The following is a 20,034-nucleotide window of genomic DNA, read 5'->3' as shown; positions in this document are numbered from 1 at the left end:
ATTTTGAATAACTTTGGCGCCGGTCGACGAATCCTCGCAAATTTTTCAAAATAGGTGGGGCGCTACGCTCCGCTCCTACCCTGAAAGTCTCGGGGGGATTCGTCAAGCGGGGGCTGAGATAAAAGGGGGGTCCCAAAACGCGTTTTTCCCATGCATTTTTCCATAGGACCTTTAGACAGGGCTACAGCCCGAACGGCTGAACAGAATTACTAGAAATTTGGCAGAGAGGTAGTCCTCAGGTCAAGGAAGTGCCTTTTGTAGGTTTGGTGTAAATCTGTTCAGTAGATTCTGAGAAAATAGCCTTTAAATCAATATATATATCTGAGCCAGCTTACAGTGCGCTTACGGTACGCTTACCGTACGCGTACGGTGGCGTGCGCGAGCGCGATTCTGATTGGCTCTTAGATCTTAGTAAACATTCGAATCGGCCGAAACCAGGAAGCGGCGGCCGCCATTTTCTCTCTCGCACTGAGAGTGATGTTTAAAATATAAAGGACAAAAACATGTAAAGGGGCTGTTTAGACAGCTCCCACACACATAGCCATGTTGAGGGAGTCCCCAAAGATCCCTCAAGGGCAAAAACGGAATTTTAATTTTTTCGCTAATTTCGCCGATTACGCTTACCGTACGCGTACGGTAAAAAATTATAAAAAAAAAAAAAATTATCCACACTCTCCCCACCCCGTGTGCAATTGGAGGCTGAAGGCCATCAATTGTGCATGGCTTATTACAGATGAGATAAACTATAATATTTAAAAAAAAAATAATAAAAAAAAAAATTATCCACACTCTCTCCACCCCGTGTGCAAATGGTGCCCGAAGGGCACCATTTGTGCATGGCTTATAAAAATTTACGAAAAATTAAAATATTACCTTTCAAAACGAAGTGCATCATATGTCCTCCATGTGCGCACGGTGCGCGAAGCGCATCGTGCGTACATGGCCCATCTAGCGTAACGTGGGCACGCGGTGCGCGTAGCGCACCGCGTGCCCACCGTGCGTGCACGGCACTAACTGCGTAAAGTGGCCGCGCGGTGCGCTTTTGTGCGCGCACGGTGCGCGAAGCGGGCGTTAAGTGGGCGCGCACGCCACGAACGGCGTAAAGTAACTTAGCATTTAAAAAACCGTACAAATTCACTGAAAAAACCATAGGTTTCACACACGTTATAGTAAGGAATTAGCATTTAAAAAACCTTGCAAATTCACTGAAAAAACCATAGGTTTCACACATGTTATAGTTAGCGGAAATTTTACTGATAAAAAACCAATGAAATTCCCCCGTTATAGTTACTGTAGGCAACTATAACTCACGCGACCGCAATATTCTGCTGATGACATATGTGTCTTTATGAAAAAAAAATATTTGTAATATATGTATAGCTAAAAATGTATGGAAGAAGACATGGGCAAATAAGTGTCTAAATACAGTATTAGCATCAGCAGAGGATTGCGATCGCGTGAGTTATAGTTGCCTACAGTAACTATAACGGGGGAATTTCATTGGTTTTTTTATCAGTAAAATGTCCAGCTAACTATAACATGAGTGAAACCTATGGTTTTTTCAGTGAATTTGCAAGGTTTTTTAAATGCTAATTCCTAACTATAACGTGTGTGAAACCTATGGTTTTTTCAGTGAATTTGTACGGTTTTTTAAATGCTAAGTTACTTTACGCCATTTGTGGCGTGCGTGCCTACTTAACGCAGTTCGTTCCGTGCGCGCACGGTGCGCTTCGCGCACCGTGCGCGCACAGGGAGCACGCGGTGCGCATCGCGCACCGCGTGCCCACGTTACGCTAGATGGGCCATGAACGCACGATGCGCTTCGCGCACCGTGCACACATGGAGGACATATGATGAGCATCGTTGTGACAGGTAAAATATATGTTGGGTTTATCTGTAATAAGCCATTCACAAAAGGTGCCCTTCGGGCAACTTTTGCACACGGGGTGGGGAGATTGTGGATATATTTTTTTTTTTTTATTATTATTTATTACCGTAAGCGTACGGTAAGCATAATCGGCAAAATTTTCGAAAAAATTAAAATTGCCTTTTTTCACTTGGGGGATCGTTGGGGACTCCCTCGACATGGCTAGGTGCTTGGAAGCTGACTAAACAGCCCCTTTACATGTTTTTGCTCTTTGTTTTTCAACCCCCTGTCAGAGTGCGAGAGAGAAAATGGCGGCCGCCGCTTCCTGGTTTCGACCGATTCGAATGTTTACTAAGATCTAAGGGCCAATCAGAATCGCGCTCGCGCACGCCACCGTACGCGTACGGTAAGCGCACCGTAAGCGCACCGTAAGCTGGCTCAGATATATATATTGATTTAAAGGCTATTTTCTCAGAATCTACTGAACAGATTTACACCAAACCTACAAAAGGCACTTCCTTGACCTGAGGACTACCTCTCTGCCAAATTTAATAAAATTCTGTTCAGCCGTTCGGGCTGTAGCTCTGTCTAAAGGTCCTATGGAAAAATGCATGGGAAAAACGCGTTTTGGGACCCCCCCTTTTATCTCAGCCCCCGCTTGACGAATCCCCCCCGAGACTTTCAGGGTAGGAGCGGAGCTCAACGCCCCACCTATTTTGAAAATTTCGCGAGGATTCGTCGACCGGCGCCAAAGTTATTCAAAATAGAATGTTGCGGATTTCCTATGGAAACGTGGTCCTAAGTATAACTATCTACTGGCGACCGCCAGTAGATAATATATATCCATATATATATATATATCCATCCCAAAACCTTGGTCCTCCAGGTTGGGACCCAACAGCTACGGTGCGCGGACGGGTGAGGAGCCCGTATCAATTCAGCCACTCCTCCACATTGCGATTTACAATAATTTTACATTTCCTTTTATGGAGAAACAGTGTGACTAAACCCCTTTGGTGTGAAGGACGGTCGCCATCTTCCATGTCTTTGTAGAACCTTTTTAACTGTGTATTTATTCTATGTATTTTTAAATGGATATTGTGGACGATTTTGTAGTGTGTGATGGCTCGCTTTACTTTTATGGTTTTTAATTCAAAGACTGAATACAGTTTATACTGATTGATTGATGGTTGTACCTCAGCAGTCCATTAAGGAGTATGTTCAATTATGCCCATTATGACTTACTATGTTCTAAGATGGCCGCCGCTATCACTCTAGACTATGCTCATGATAGCCTGTAACCCGTCATTTATTTTTATGCACACATGCGTTTTCTATTTCTTTGTATCAACACATGGTAAATCAACCTGTGACCAATGAGTGCAAGGCGCCGAAACCCATTGGGTTCTTGGTGGTGAGGTGTAGTTACGGTTGCGGTGCGGGCACCAGCGGACCAACCACCATTTTACAAGTTGGATGGTCAGACAGCCATGGGACCGCCGTTGTTGCGGTGGTCTTGAGGCCGCAATATGCTTGGTGGTGCCACTGCGGCACCATCAAGCATATTTAGGAGCTTCCTCTCTGCCACGGTTTTCATGGCGGTGAGCCTGCCATGAAAAGTGTGGCAGAGAGGAAACAAAGGGTAACCTAAAGGGCCCACTGTTGCCTCGGGCCATGGGGTGCATGCAGGGGGACATGTTGTGCCCCACTTTGTGCATGCACCCTAGTTCCTGCACAGCATGGACTGCAGAATCCATGCCGTACAGGAACCGCCTTTGACGCTCCCATTGTGGTGCTCTTTTTCAGAGACACCACTGTGGGACTACCAAAGAAACGCCTGCCAGACACGAGAAAACTCATAATCTGGCAGGCGGTGCCCACATGGCTTTGGCGTGGTGGGTGAAGGGCAGCAGTGTGGCGGCCCTGCTCTCACACCACCAAAGTCGTAATCGGGCCCAGAGTGTGTAGTGTTTTCGTCTCTGTGCCATGGGCTATGATTTAGAATTCTTAATCATTGTGACATCAGGACTGATTGATGTTATGGTCTTGTACATTCTTGCCTATTTCTACAGGTGAATTTAGATGAGTGGGTACATTTTGGTGGCAACCCGCATGGGTAATCAGAACCCCAACCTCTATGTAAGTTCGGATTATATGCAACACCGACCATTTATATAAATTTAAAGTGTGCATAAGGGTATTGTGCACGCAGTATCCTTGATTGGCACTACTTGAGTGCATTAAGTTTGGAAATCACTGGTCTGCAGGGGTGACTAAGTGGCACCCGGTGGTTGACTGGTGCATCAACAAACGCTGGACAATCATTTCGATATCAATGATTTGCTAAAGTACAGATTTGAAATGGTTGGGTAATTGGTGCATGCTGATGGGAGACAGCAATCGCAAGGCCGATAAAGGGAAGCTTGCCTTGGTTGTCTAGGAGAATGACACGAACAAACAACGGCTAACTATTGTGTTTTTTGATGATTCCGAATAGCACGATTGTAGTATGATGGGGAAATTAGTGCATGTTGATGTGAAGTACGAATCACTAAGTCGATAATGGGCTGTCTGCCTTGAATTGGTCCGGCACACATTACTAGTGTGCCAATTAGGGTGTGCACATTAAGGTAAGATGGATTGTGCATGGGAAAGTTCACAGACCATGTTAATTTGAAATCTTGCCTCTATTGCAGAGTTTTGAATATTCTGATGGCGACTATTGGAGTGCCTCAGTGCTCACACAGAGTGTTGTGTACCTTCATTTGTTGGTTAAATTGTGTTGGATGCTGTACAACAATTGTACATGGACTGAGTCAAATTTATTTTACACAATAGGTGCATTAGTCAGATGATAAAGGCCCTGTTGAGACATAACATGGGTCAAAATGTCCTTCTCCCTTGGTTGTTTAGCATTTGATATTGCGAGGAAATATTGTAAACACACAAATGCAATCCCTGTTCATAATTGCTTTGAATTATCTTGCAACCCTGAGCTTTGTACAGTGTTCCTTTTGTATGTTTTTGTCTATATGTATATATATTGTTTGAGCACTGCCTCCACCACTATTACTCTGTAGATATTGAACCGTGTTCCTACAAAGCATATTAAGTAATGGTGGAAACAAAGAGAAAAATTACCTCTACTCATTTTTGGGTATTATTTGATAAGAGATTAAGGATTTAATTAATTTGTGTACCTTCAAAATATATGAGAGGTTCTGTGAAAAGGGAGTCCCACAGGACAATTGTTGCATTCTATTAATGGACATTTAGGGGTCGCAGTTGCGACCCCTAGCTTGCCCTTTGCTGCACTTGGCACTGCCAATGCGACCCCTAGCCTCAGAGGTGGCAAAATCAGTACCAAGAACAAAAGGGTGACTCGCATTATCAGAGTCAGGCTCTAAACTTGTTTTCTGCCCATTTTTATTACTTTAATTGTGAATAATCGTTTATTATTCACTATTAGTGTAATAACAAAGCGGAGCAAGAAGCTCTGGACCTTCAATGGCATCTTAGGTAAGAACAATAAAATGGCTTTAAATATATGTTGTGTGCTTGCATGTGGGTGAGTGAGTTTGTGTGAGAGTGTGTATATGTGTGAGCATGTATGTGAGATCGTGGGTGGGTATCAAAATGAGAGAGCAAGCATAAGTCAGAGTAAGAGTGAGTGAGAGTGTGAATGAATGAGTGAGAGTGAGTGTAAGAGACTAGGTGAAAATGAAAGAGTGCTAGTGAGAGAATAAGTGTGAGTAAGGGAATGTAAGTGAACCTGTGTCGTTATGCTTGCAAATCCACTGTTGGACCTGGCATGCTTCTTGGCATATAGAAGCACCCTTAGCAAAATGTTGGCACTTTGATACTGGGTCAATACTTGGATATGGGATACCCTCAGCAAAATGCTAGTGCCGGCACACAGCACGTCATTTTTGACATGGGGCGCCTAAGAAAAAAAGGCAGGGCTGGCCTACTGGATGAATCCACTGCATAGGTAGACCGTGTGGCAAATTGCGGATGGCAAATTGGAGGAACTTCTTGACACATGGGAAAACTTTGGCAATGTCATGGGGGCATCCATGGTAAAATGTGGTCAACAACATATTAGACATAACCTTTGACATAAGGCACATTCATAGTGTAAGAGAAGCATTATTAGGAAGATTCTGGCACTGGCATATTGTATGTGATGTTTGGGCAGAATGGTCCACCATAAAAAAGGCTGGTCCTACCAATGAAAGTAAATTTTGACGTAAGTGGGCACCCATAGGATATTTTAAAAACATAATTGGGTGAACTCATGGGGACTGTTAGGTTTCATTAGCTATGTACACAATGAAAGGACTTGAATATTTATTGAGTGCCTTTACAGAGCCTACAGCTGTTTATCAAATGTATGTGACAATTGTGCATTAAAATCCACTAGTATAGCACATAGTTTTCAAACTTTTCTCAGGGGAGAGATACCCCCACCCCTCTGTTCTCCCCTAAAAGAATATAGAATGTTAATTGTGGAATTATTACATAACTTCAGAAATGTTAATTATTGAAATATCAGGATTAGGGTAGTGTGACATCACTTCGTGGGATGATTCAGAGACAAAGGTCATATGATGTCATTTCGAGTGACATCATTTAGGTCAACGGGTATATAATGTCACTTCCGCTACCCCAAGGATTTTGGTGAATCGACAACCATGATTCTATTATTGATTTTACTTGAAAAAGATACAGCCTCATTGTGAGGAAGTACCCGTCTGCACCAGACCATTACGACCCCCTCCGGGCCTGAACCCCCTCCAACGAACTCCCTTCCGGACTCTGCCCTACGGAACAGTGTCTACAACGCCCATGACAACGGCGACCCCGCCCCTCTTTCTGTTACAGAAACATACCCCGAGAGACAGCAGACCGGAAGGACTACCCCTCGACCCCGGCAGCCCCTCCTCCCTGCCGGAAACCCGCTCTATAAAAGACGGAAGAGGAGAACCAGCAGTCGTCGGAACATCGTGGCAGGAGGTATCGACTCGAGACGTGGAGAAGGAAGAAGAAGAAGGCGGAGAACCCGAAGAGTGGTCCGAAGACTGGTGGAGTCCTACGGAGGTAGCTGAAGAGCGGCCGTAACTCGGAGGAGAGTTACGGCGGAGCGCGTGAGTACCTGTTTCCCTTCTTTCAGCGCTAGGCGTTCTGTGTATAAGACGTCAACCCCAGTGTAAATATTCCGTCTACTCAAGACAACCCGAGTCACCGAACCACCTGTGTAGATATTATATAGCACAGCATCCTGTAAATACCACCCTCACGACCCCCATTCCGAACACCTCTGTGCTTTCTACCCCACCTCCGACCCACTTTTCCTTTTTCCCTCACGATCTTTTTCTCTCCCATCTCACCCCTGGTTATGGTTACGGCATAGAATAGCGAGTCTCAGCAGGACTAACGGCTCCCTTTTCCTTTCTCTTACTGCCCTCCGAGGAAACGCCTGGGACTTACCGAGCTTCGTCGTCCCCCTCTGACGTGACGTACCTGAAGTATCAACATCGACAACCAAGGAGGAAGACCGTGAACCAACACCTTGCCCTTTTCGTTCCTGCTGGCGAACTTTTTTCTTGTTGTTGTGAACTCTGCATTCACCCCTTTCAACTGCCTTGTGTGCAATAAAGCTCACCATTGCCCACTATATCCGGCCTCCTTGCCTGCTTTTCCAGCCCGCCGACCGCCCACGATCACATTTGGTGTCAGAAGTGGGATCTCCTGGAGGTATGGAGGCCGTAATGAAGAGGATGGCTGACTCCCAAGAGCAGCTCGGACAGCTAATGGAGCGGTTCTTGAAAACCGCCGAAACCGACCGAGGTCAACTCCACGACGTTTTGAAAGGACAGGGGGATACCCACGAACAAGCTATTGGGAAACTTACAACCGTTCTGGAACACCAAAGACCAACCACCTCCCTCCCCTCTGTGGTTCTCCAAAAATATGTGCCGGGAGATGACCCTGATTTTTTCTTTACAAATTTCGAACGCCTAGCCCAGACAGCTGCCTGGCCGAATGATCGCTGGGGCCACTACCTGGGTCCCTTGTTGACTGGTGAATTACAGGCCGCGTACCAGCAGGCCAACATCCAGGGTACCGCGCCATATCCTGACATCAAGAAATGCATTCTCGAAAGACTGGGCATCGACGACGAAACGTATCGAATAAAATTACGACAGATAAAGGAAGGACCCCAGGAATCCCCCAGAGCTCTGTCGTTTCGAATCAAAGACCTAACCCACCGGTGGCTGAAACCCGACACCGCCACCAAAGAAGAAATCCTTGAGAAGATATGTCTGCAACAGTTCCTAATCTCGCTGCACCCCGGTACGCAAAAGTGGGTAAGACAACACGTCCGTCTTACCTTGGACACAGCGGTGGAAATAGCGAGTGCCTACAACCGTGCTCAGGAGCTACAAAGAGGCAAGGAGGAACATCCCCCTAAACAGCACCCTTCAACCGGACCCAGAGCTCATCGTCCGCCTCTTCCCCGAAAACCAGAGCCTGTACTTCAGTTTCCTGTCCCCCTGATGCCGCGACCCCTCAACCCAGGACCCCAATGCTACAATTGTGGGGGCTTTGGACATATCGCCCGAGTCTGCCCACACAAAGAAGAGCCGATGGAGGTTGGCCTTGCCCGTAACTATGTGTGTTCCATTCCGGGTAGTAAGCCACCTCCGTTCCATTGCCCAGTGACCATTGAAGGAAGACAGCTCATGGCTCTAGCAGATACAGGGTGTCGACAAAGCGTTATTAAACCTCAGGTTTTGCCACAGCCTGTTACTTCCCCCTCCGGTACAGTTGCCATTCAATGTGTGCACGGCGACACGAAAACGTATCCTACCACCCAAGTGACTGTTCAACACTCAAACGATTCCGGTACCCCTCTCACAGTGGGTCTGATACCAGCCCTCCCGGAACAGGCCATATTGGGGAGCGACTATTCGGGCCTACCAGGACTTTTACGAGACACTGATTCCTTATCCCAATGGTGGGAAGAAGCCCCTTTTCCCCAGGGACCGTCCTCCCCTATGATGAAACCCAAAATCCCGAAAACCAAAACCCAAAAGAAAAAGGAGAAAAGAGAGCACGCCGGGGTTTTTCCTGTAGTCTCGGAGGAACACCCATGGCAGACCGACAGGGAATTCAGGGCCGCACAACTAGAAGACCCTAACCTCCAGGAAGCCTGGACAAAAGCGTTGGACCACGAGGATCCTCTGATCGTAGGTCCTTACTTCTATAAGAAGCAGGGGTTGTTGTACCGTAAGGGGGGAACCCAACAAAAGTCCCAACTCCTAATCCCTGGCCCTTTCCAGGGAAAAGTCCTGTTTCTGGCACATAGCCACCTTCTAGGTGGTCATTTTGGTGAGGAGAAAACCAGCCACGCTATCCTAGAAAGATTTTATTGGCCGGGGGTGCACCAACACATAAAAAGATACTGTAGGGAGTGCCCGATATGCCAAAAGAATAGCCGGTATAGGCCGCCTAGGGTACCCCTACGCCCTCTTCCCATTATCGATGTCCCCTTCAGTAGAGTAGGGATGGACATTATAGGACCCCTATTGCCTTCCCGCAGTGGCTGTAGGTACGCACTGGTGATCGTGGACTACGCCACGCGGTTTCCTGAAGCCCTACCTCTACGTCAGCCGACAACCCAAAACGTTGCCAAAGCACTCATTACGGTGTTCTCGAGGGTGGGATTTCCTCGGGAAATCTTAACAGACCAGGGCACCCCTTTTGTTTCGCGTCTTCTGAAACAAGTCTGCTCCCAACTAGGGATTAAACAGCTCAGGACCTCAGCATACCATCCCCAAACAGACGGGCTCGTGGAGAGATACAACGCCACGCTAAAACAAACCTTAAAGAAACTGCTGGGACTAGAGGCGAAACGTTGGGAGGACATGTTACCCCTTGCCTTGTTCGCTATTCGCTGTAAAACCCAGAGCAGTACTGGTTATTCCCCCTAAGAATTACTGTATGGTCGACCCCCTCGTACTCTGCTGGAGATGGCCCAAGAAGCTTGGGAGGCAGAACCCGACCGTACTAGACCCCTCCCTGAATACATGGAAAACCTTAAAACCCACTTGTCTATGATGAGGGACATCGTACACAACAATCTGGAGAACGCTCAAAGAAAACAGAAAGAACAGTACGATAAAGTCGCAAAACCCAGGGTCTTCTCGGTGGGAGATCAAGTTCTGTTAATGATGCCGTCCTCTGATCGAAAACTCCTCGGACAGTGGCAGGGCCCATATACTGTTCTTCGACAGGTAACTCCCGTCACCTATGAGTTGGACCTCGACCCCACACGCGGTACCACTCAGATATATCATGTAAACCTTCTGAAAAAATGGGAAGGCCCTCGCCCCGTCCTCTCCACCACAGCGGCTCAAGCTCCCATCTCTTTTTTCCCCTGCATAGACCCTGGACTAACACCACAGCAGAGTCACGAGCTTACAACTAAGCTATACCCCTTACACATGGTGTTCTCCTCCTCACCCGGACACACTACTGTTACAGAACACAGTATACAAACGACACCGGGGAAAGTAGTAAGGCAACGACCATACTGAGTCCCTGAAGCCCGCAGGGCGGTTATACAGAAAGAGGTAGAACAAATGTTGGAAATGGGGATCATAGAACCCTCGGTGAGTGACTGGAACTCCCCAATAGTCCTGGTACCCAAACCGGATGGGTCTGTCCGGTTCTGTATCGACTTCCGTGAAGTTAACAAAATATCCTCCTTTGATACATATCCATTGCCTCGCGTCGATGAGATGGTCGAACGCATAGGGAAGGCCCAGTACATTTCCACGTTGGATCTCTGTAAGGGTTACTGGCAGATACCCCTCAGAGAAGAAGATAGAAAGAAAACGGCGTTTTCTACCCCTGAAGGGCTGTACCAATTTCTCGTTCTTCCATTTGGCCTTCATGGGGCCCCGGCCACCTTCCAAAGAGCCATGAACCATGTATTGCGACCCCACACTATGTATGCGGGCGCCTATCTCGATGATATTGTTATCTTTAGTGATAGCTGGACACAACACCTAGAACACCTACACGAGGTCATCACTTCCCTAGGCTCCTACGGGTTCACTATCAACCCTGCCAAAACCACCCTAGCAGCACAAACGGTGAAGTATTTGGGATACCTCCTAGGTGAGGGCCTGATACGACCACAAGAAAGTAAAACTGACGCTATCCGTTCCCTCCCCTTCCCTCAAACCAGAAAGGACCTGCGGGCATTCCTAGGTCTTCTGGGATACTATCGTAGGTTTGTACCTAACTTTTCCCAAAGAGCAGCCCCGCTCACGGACCTGTTGAAGAAGTCCGTAAGAACCGAAACCCTCCTACAGAATCCAACCCCCGCTTTGTGGCAGGCCTATACTGATCTGAAAAACGCCCTGACCTCCAGTCCAGTATTAATCAGTCCTGACTATTCACAACCCTTTCTTCTCCAGACCGACGCATCAGACCAGGGACTAGGGGCGGTGTTGTCGCAAAAAGACCCCTTTGGGAATGAGAAACCCGTTCTCTATCTCAGCCGAAAATTGTTTCCCCGAGAAAAGAATTATGCGGTGATCGAAAAAGAGGCTCTAGCCATTAAATGGGCCGTAGAAAGTCTACGCTACTACTTAGAAGGGCGGCCTTTTACCATTTTCACTGACCATGCCCCGCTGGAGTGGATGGCTCGGAATAAAGGCCACAACGACAGGGTCCTCCGTTGGTTCCTGTCACTCCAACCCTATCACTTCACCACAGTACACCGGAAAGGAGCAAACCAGGGTAACGCAGACTACCTCTCCCGCTACCCGATGTCTCCCCCCCCGTACAGGAAAGACAGCTAGGGAAAGGGAATGTGAGGAAGTACCCGTCTGCACCAGACCATTACGACCCCCTCCGGGCCTGAACCCCCTCCAACGAACGCCCTTCCGGACTCTGCCCTACGGAACAGTGTCTACAACGCCCATGACAACGGCGACCCCGCCCCTCTCTCTGTTACAGGAACATACCCCGAGAGACAGCAGACCGGAAGGACTACCCCTCGACCCCGGCAGCCCCTCCTCCCTGCCGGAAACCCGCTCTATAAAAGACGGAAGAGGAGAACCAGCAGTCGTCGGAACATCGTGGCAGGAGGTATCGACTCGAGACATGGAGAAGGAAGAAGAAGAAGGCGGAGAACCCGAAGAGTGGTCCGAAGACTGGTGGAGTCCTACGGAGGTAGCGGAAGAGCGGCCGTAACTCGGAGGAGAGTTACGGCGGAGCGCGTGAGTACCTGTTTCCCTTCTTTCAGCGCTAGGCGTTCTGTGTATAAGACGTCAACCCCAGTGTAAATATTCCGTCTACTCAAGACAACCCGAGTCACCGAACCACCTGTGTAGATATTATATAGCACAGCATCCTGTAAATACCACCCTCACGACCCCCATTCCGAACACCTCTGTGCTTTCTACCCCACCTCCGACCCACTCTTCCTTTTTCCCTCACGATCTTTTTCTCTCCCATCTCACCCCTGGTTATGGTTACGGCATAGAATAGCGAGTCTCAGCAGGACTAACAGCTCCCTTTTCCTTTCTCTTACTGCCCTCCGAGGAAACGCCTGGGACTTACCGAGCTTCGTCGTCCCCCTCTGACGTGACGTACCTGAAGTATCAACATCGACAACCAAGGAGGAAGACCGTGAACCAACACCTTGCCCTTTTCGTTCCTGCTGGCAAACTTTTTTCTTGTTGTTGTGAACTCTGCATTCACCCCTTTCAACTGCCTTGTGTGCAATAAAGCTCACCATTGCCCACTATATCCGGCCTCCTTGCCTGCTTTTCCAGCCCGCCGACCGCCCACGATCACACTCATACAGCATACTTTTTGTATGCACTTCCACAACACAATGAATTGAAAAATCCCCTCTTCAATTAATACAGCTGCAGACAATTTCAAGCAAAAGGTGACAGTGCAAAACACAGCTAAACAATGCCAATAAAACATCTCAATAAACCTCAGGTGGGGCCAAACAGGATCATGACGAAGAGTAAAAGATAATTATGCGGAATACTTCACATACAAAATAGTTTTAAAGTAACAGTGCAAAAATGCAATATTGTAATTTATAATACAAGACCTTCCACAACCCAAGTCCCAATCCTATACTTAATACGGTCACCTACTTATTAGCAATAAAATGGCAGTGCAAAGTGTAATATAATAATTCAAAATGGTAAACACTTAATCAGCTGAGTGTTGGTTTTTGTAGGCCCAACTGCCCCAAATATTGCGATATATAATTTGCTGTACGAACATGGTACCAGAATGTCAGCTTACTAATTGTCCCCATTTTAGTCTTCCATTGTAAACAAGCATTTGCAATGCAATAGGTCTCACATTGGGAAAGTTTGAGCTTTTTGTATTGTAAATTGACTAATTTTTTATTTATGTGTTGGTATTGAAAATATTGCAATTACTAGCTTTCTCATGTACAATGTCAATAGTTTTAACTGTTGCAAATGTGACACCTATAGCATTTGTAATGCAATATGTGTTGTATTTACGTGACTTAGATGTATTGATATTACAAATAACAATGGCTTTTAATGTTTGCAAATAATTAATACTTAAATAAAAGTTAATGTAAATTATAATGGCAATCATTTAAACTTTTGTTAATAACTCTTGTGAAGATTAAGTTTAGTGTATTTAATTAGCCTAAAATCCAAGAACAGAAGTTAAATATTATCATTTTTTTGTGCCGTTTGTAATAAAGCCTAAATATTGAGAGAACATATTAGAGCCAGTTGTTGTTGAATGGTTGTACAGATTGATACTGTGGTGGCGGTGAGTGATGTTGTGGTGGGTCGAGTGATGCTGTGGCGTTAATCGATGCTGTGTTAGCGCATAGTGATGTAGTGGTGCCCTTGAGTGATGCTGTGGTGGTGCTAAGTGATGCTGTGGTGATGCGATAGATAGAGTGCAATAGTCCGATAGATGAGATAGATGAGATGAGATAGATAGATAGATGAGATAGAGTGTAATTATGTAGAATATAATTATGTGGCACTGAGTGCTTTTGTGTGGAGTGTATGTTGATTTTAGTGGCGTGTAATTATGTGGCATTGAGTGTTATTTTGAGTGTATCTTGCATTGTTTGCATTGTAATTAATTGGCACTGAGTGTTATTTGGAGTGCATGTGGCATTGAGTGTAGTGTAATTATGTGGTGTATAATTATGTGGCGCTGAGTGGTATTTGGAGTGCATGTGGCATTGAGTGTAATGTAATTATGTGGTGTGTAACTATGTGGCACTGATTGGTTTTTGGAGTGTCTGTTGTATTGAGTGCATTGTAGTTATGTGGCATGTAATTATGTGGCTCTGAGTGGCATTCGGAGTGTATGTTGCCTTGCCTTGTATTTCTATGGTTCCTTAAACCCTTAGAGGCAATTCTTTTATTTTAACTAAAAGGATGGTAGTTAAATGGTGGCTACGGAGAAGCTGTGTGCTGAAAGGCAAAGAGAACACGGGCATGAAAGCGAGGATTAAAAGGGAATGAGTGTGGCAGGATGGTCGTTAAATGGTGGCTATGGAGAAGCTGTGTGCTGAAAGGCAAAGAGAACACGGGCCAAAGCTGGAAGAAAACACGTGTGTGGGGCAAACACTGGTGGGGCTCAGAGCATTCTGTTGCTGCCTTGATGCCTGTGTGTGTGAGCAGTGGGGCTGTGTGTGTGAAGTGCCTAAAGTTGCAAGAAAACATATGGTTATTTAAATCCTTAGACGCAGAATTAATGGAGCTAATGTTATCGACCTTAGAAGGATGAAAAGGGAATGAGCGCGGCATATGTTAACTTTGTAAGCGCAGAAAGCGTGCAGGGCAAACATATTATTTTGGTTGTTTGAGACTCAGATTTGGGCAAAGCTGCAAGAAAACACGGATGGGGGAGGGCGGGCTGTGTGCTGAAAGGCAAACAGAACACAGGCATGAAAGTGAAATTGATGGATGGCAATGCGTCCGTGAGACTAGCCCTGTGGTGGGGGAGGGACAGTTGTGAGAGGCGCAATGAGGAAACAATCTCTCGGCATGCTGTGGCGGGGGAGCGCATTCCAGGCGGGGGAGCGGACCCTTTGAAGTATGATGCCGAAGCTGTGGCTACACGTGCAAGCGTTAGTGGGCTGAAGCGCTTCCCCAAACAGATTGCATGGCGGCACGATGCACGTGATTGTGGGCGTGCTTGCCATGCAATCCACTTTTGGGAGCACTTTGAAATGCCCCTCTTACTAGAGTCACACATAGCGATTGCGGAAACGAGCTATCACCATAGAGCTAAAAATAGAAACTATGTAATTCTTACCCACTTGTGTAGCCAGAGCTGTAGGGATCAAAACCAACACTGCATTTATAGATGTAGGGAAAAAATGCATTCTATTTAAAGGAAATCGGTCACAGAAATCTTCAGGCGGCAGATGGTCCCTTGGGTGATACCTACACCAAGAGAGGGAGGTGGACTGTAACAGTGAGAAAAGAAAATAACAGACGAAAGCCTGTTCTCGATAATTTTTAGAAAACAGGTCAAGAGGATCACGAGTGAAGGTATTGGAGGCTAGGTTTCTAGTCGAGTTTTTTTTTTAAGTTGTGTTACTTTACCCATGCCCAGTGAGTAATACTGGGCTCAGAAAGAACTTCTTGACCAAGGAATAGTTTGTGTCACCAACAAGGTTACATCCTTGTATACCACCCTAGGATCCAGATGGCCTTATCTAGGATTTCCAGTGGTCCACTTGGTGTTTGAGGCAGATCATTTAGATCAATACACAATAAAATGTGTAGGCCTTCAACTTTCTTTTTAATTGGTGTATTGTTTTTTCCCATCCTTTCTATGCTTCCATCCCAATTGGCAACATTGTTTAGCTTCTGTAATGCACAATTCGAGAGTGTACATCTTAGTCTAATAGGCAGTAAGCCTTAGCTCCATGGCATGCAGCTTGTCATGGGCTTTCATTGTAACACTATCAAAATCCTCTCAGCCCTTGTCAGGGCAGAGAGATCTTAGTCTTTCTTCAGGCGGGAGGAAGTCCATAGCTGGAAAAAACTGCTCCACAGGGACCAAGTCTCTTACTTGTATTCCTGCTGTGTCCCTGGGTCCAGACTGGCTTCCCCATTGCATTTTATTCATATATACAAAGTCTCTATGTTGTCCCTGTTGCTGCTTTGCAGCCATTCAAGTAATCACTGGGAGCCACCGGATGTCAGAAAGCCTCTCTGAGCAAAATAGAAAGGGAGCTGTGAAAAGGCAGCAGTCTGTGCGCTTGAAGCAGGTGTGCCACCTGTACTGCACATATCAATTCACTGAGTCTCAGTAATAGTCACCTCCTGCCCTGAACACACCAACAGCCTTGTACCATTAGTCCTTAAGGGGAAGGGCGAGAAGGAGCGTGTCTCTCGAGTCTACCACAACCTTCCCTCCCACAGCCCAGAGCTTCCCTTCGCCACCCAGCAGCTGAACCAAAGTGCCTGCTGCAGCTCTTCCATGCTTTCCTTTCAAAGGAGTAGGGATCACACTCTGCATCTGTAGTGAAAGGTTGTCACCGTCTTGCCCCTGAACATCAGGAAAGGGGCAGTCACATCTCAGGATATGCATAGACCCACAGGAACCAAGGCCCCCTGGCTCTCTGCTGCTGCACAAGCGACTCGAGCAACAAGCATTGGCATAGCCAATAGGTCTCGCCTTTGGGACCTTATAAGTGTTTAGCCATGCAACAGTTGTCGTTCACCAAGGATATTGTACTGCATAACTAAATACTTATAAGGTTCCAAAAGCGAGACCTATTGGCTATGCCAATGCTTGTTCATGATTACTACTTGCTTAAGCTGCTTAAATATGTTTCCCCGAGATATGCGTAACTTAAAATATGAACTTTAACAATTGTGCTAACTTTTCCAATAGGAAATGTGCAGTATTCATACAGTATGTTACGCTGAATGTGCACGATGTAAAAAGTAAACTAAATGTGCATCGATTTCTAGCTATCGCTCATCCATTAATCAAAAAGAGTTATACAGGCTAGAGCACGTTTGGAAGGCAGGTTTGGCGAAGTAAATGAACAGTACCAAAGTACAGCCTACACGAAGAACGGGTCTAATTTTCTTTCAGAGCAAGTAAGGGCAGAAACCCTACACAAAGTATCCTAGTGCATGACATTTATTAGCAATTCCAATCACGTCGAAGTAGAACTGGGAAGTCCGGGTAGGGCATTATCTTCTGAAGATGTAGCAGTCACGTCTACTCTTCTGTCACCTGAAACAACAGACAGCTATTGTTCATAAACTATGTTTTCTCTTGAATCAGAACATTTCGGTACTAGCGAGTGCCGCACTAGAAATGCACGAGCTTCAAAACAACAGTTTAGGATTCTTGCTGTCTCAAATGTTTTTGTAAATGATGATTATTGCTTTAAAAAAAATAATATATAAGCGCCAACTTGTTACAAAGTGTTAAATTACAGAACAATGGTTAGTAGGCCTGAAAAACCCTCAGGTCCGTATTAAATATAGACCACAACAATGCGCGTTAAAGCTGCATCTGGCAATGAGGTAAATATAAAAGTTAATAAAAAGGTTAAAAAAAATGACAGCCCGCATATTGAGTCGTCAGGTGTACACTTTTTTCCATCGCTGAGCTTAGTTTGTTTTAACCCGCAAGAATGTATTAACAAGCAAGAGGAAAGACAGATGGTGCTGAAGGCTGGCGGCTCGCGCGTGAACGCAACGCGCATTCTCGCATGAACATGAACGCAAGCTTGTCGCCAGGCAGCAGCATTTTGAAAACTCACCTACTAAAGTCTCTCTGAGCAGCGCATGCGCACTGACTCAGCGAGACCTAAAAAGTGAGGAGCGCAGAGCCCCAAACTCAATGTTACGGCAGTCGAGGAAGTAGAAAGGCTGAAGGCGCATACAGATTTGAGAGACACTACCATCATAAAGTCTGTGTAGCCTGGTCACCACCAGCCATTCCACTTAAAAAAAAAAAACAAAAAAAAAATGAAGAATTTTGAGCTAAGATGATCTTACAAAGTTTATGGAATATCAAACCACTCGGTCATGCCAAATGTGCCAAGAAACAGTAATCTTTCAAGTACAGAATTTCATTATGATTTTCTAGATTATTTCTACTCTGAATTGCAGAAGCAAAATGACAGAGGCAACACCTATTGCCTGGATACTCCCTTTGAGTAGGTTTTTCTGTGCCCTCTTGACAACATTTGATGTGGTCTGTCTTCCTAGTCGACTGTGTAGGGTCTAGGGATAAAAAGGGCGACTCCAAAATAGCGCTATATTGAATGGTCCCAAAAATAATGAAACACACGGCCAGTAGTACAAGAACGCCCCAGACGGATAGCTATAAATAAGAAAGAGATTGTACAAGGAACCCCTTGTGTTGCCTTCTGGTATAATTCTTTTATGAAGCATTTTACAGACATCTTTCTGTATGCAGAAAAGAACTTTGATGCTGCTGACGCTGAAGATCACCGTTCCATTATACAAAAGGGACAGGGCCAGATTGGCCTACAGAGCAATCAGTGTGCGCCTGATGGGCTGGTTTGAAAGGTCGGCGTGTAGGCCGGTTTAGTGGCTATAGGAGGGCCGGTTTTATGGACCCTGTTTTAACTGTGGATTTCCCTTATACTAAAAGAAATATTGCCTGCAGCAAACTTAAATCCATGTGGTCAGCCATTCCTTGCAAAACATTTATACCGCGTGTCTTTACAAGTTCAAATCTGTCCCAGTCTGAAAACATGGGGAACGGTTTTACTTCTCTATGGGGGCCACTTTTATTTTGGTGCCCGGGCCTATGGTCGGTCCGCGTCTAACCCTGGAAAGGGAGCAGTCAGAACGAACAGCGCACCACGCAGCCTTAAAAACTACTTTATTTGGCAGCGTACACTACAAGATGTAAGATAAACTGCAACAGAAACCAAACAAGCTAATAGTCCAAATAATAAAAACAACAAGGTTATTAACTAGCGTTACATCTGAAGTTTCTGGGCACTGTAAGAAAACAAGTTACTTACCTGTAATTGTAGTTCTCCAGTATTGGACCTTTCATAGATTCACATGCCTGAATCATTCCCCGTCGTCGAGACGGGAGTCTCCGGTACATAAAAAAGCATTGCTTAGTATCATAGCAAACTGAAAAAAGGCCTAGGCCCATTTTTCTTTGCAACCCATAACCCTCGTTATGTAAAAAAAAAGGACTAAAATTGTCCCTGAACCAATCAGAGCCTCTCACCCTCTAGAACACTCCTGAGAGAACCTTCTGCCCTCAGATTTTCGTGCACTTGTGCAATAACACTTTGTGCTAAATCCGAGGGGAGCTTCTCAGGGGAGGAGGGTGGGTTGCATGTGAATCTATGAAAGGTCCAATACTGGAGAACTACAGTTACAGGTAAGTAACTTGTTTTCTTACTCCAGTATTGGAGCCTTTCATAGATTCACATGCCTGAATCAGAATAGCGAGCAGTAAATAAATGCACATTTTTTGTTACCTAGAAAGTGAATCCAGGAAACATATATAGTGTGATAAAAATGGTATCTGTAAACCAAATTCCACGTATCAAAAATACTTTGCAAATGGTAATACAATAAACCACAATAAAATGTGCCAAAGTACATAATGAAGGAGGGATGGTAGAGAAGGCTCACCGTTACTGGATAAGGTTCCTCAGCAGCGCTTCTCCCACCGCCACATCTCTCCCTGTGGCTGCATCCAAGCAGTAATGCCTGGTGAAGGTGTGTGTACTCGTCCAGGTCGCCACCCTGCAGATATCCTGGATCGGTACTCCTGCGAATAGAGCAGTAGAGGTGGAGACTGCTCTTGTAGAATGTGCACGGACTCATGCATTCAAAGGTCGGCCAGCTGCCTGCTGACAATACCCTATGGCACTTGATATCCATCTGGAAATTCCCCTCTTTGACAAAGGGAAACCCTTCCTGGGTGCGCTGTAGGCCACAAAAAGCTGTGAAGACTTGCGGAAAGGCTTAGTTTTCTGCCAATAGAACTTCAAACAACGCTGGACATCCAGCGAGTGGAGAGCTCTCTCCGCCGCTGTTGATGGTTGTGGAAAAAATCTTTTCAGAATTAGAGGTTCGTTC

At 45.9% G+C, this 20,034-nt stretch overlaps 1 protein-coding gene across 5 annotated transcripts in view; it reads right to left on the bottom strand.

The window, feature by feature from the left end:
• The window catches only part of LOC146789716 (tetratricopeptide repeat protein 21B-like), a 514,157-nt gene that overhangs the window by 331,609 nt on the left and 162,514 nt on the right, over window positions 1-20,034 (bottom strand). The gene's annotated exons all lie outside the window — the stretch shown is intronic.

This window comes from Triturus cristatus, chromosome 10, assembly GCF_964204655.1.
Source record: "Triturus cristatus chromosome 10, aTriCri1.1, whole genome shotgun sequence".
In the NCBI taxonomy this organism is placed as follows: Eukaryota; Metazoa; Chordata; class Amphibia; order Caudata; family Salamandridae; genus Triturus; species Triturus cristatus.
This window is presented reverse-complemented; position numbering and strand designations above follow the sequence as displayed.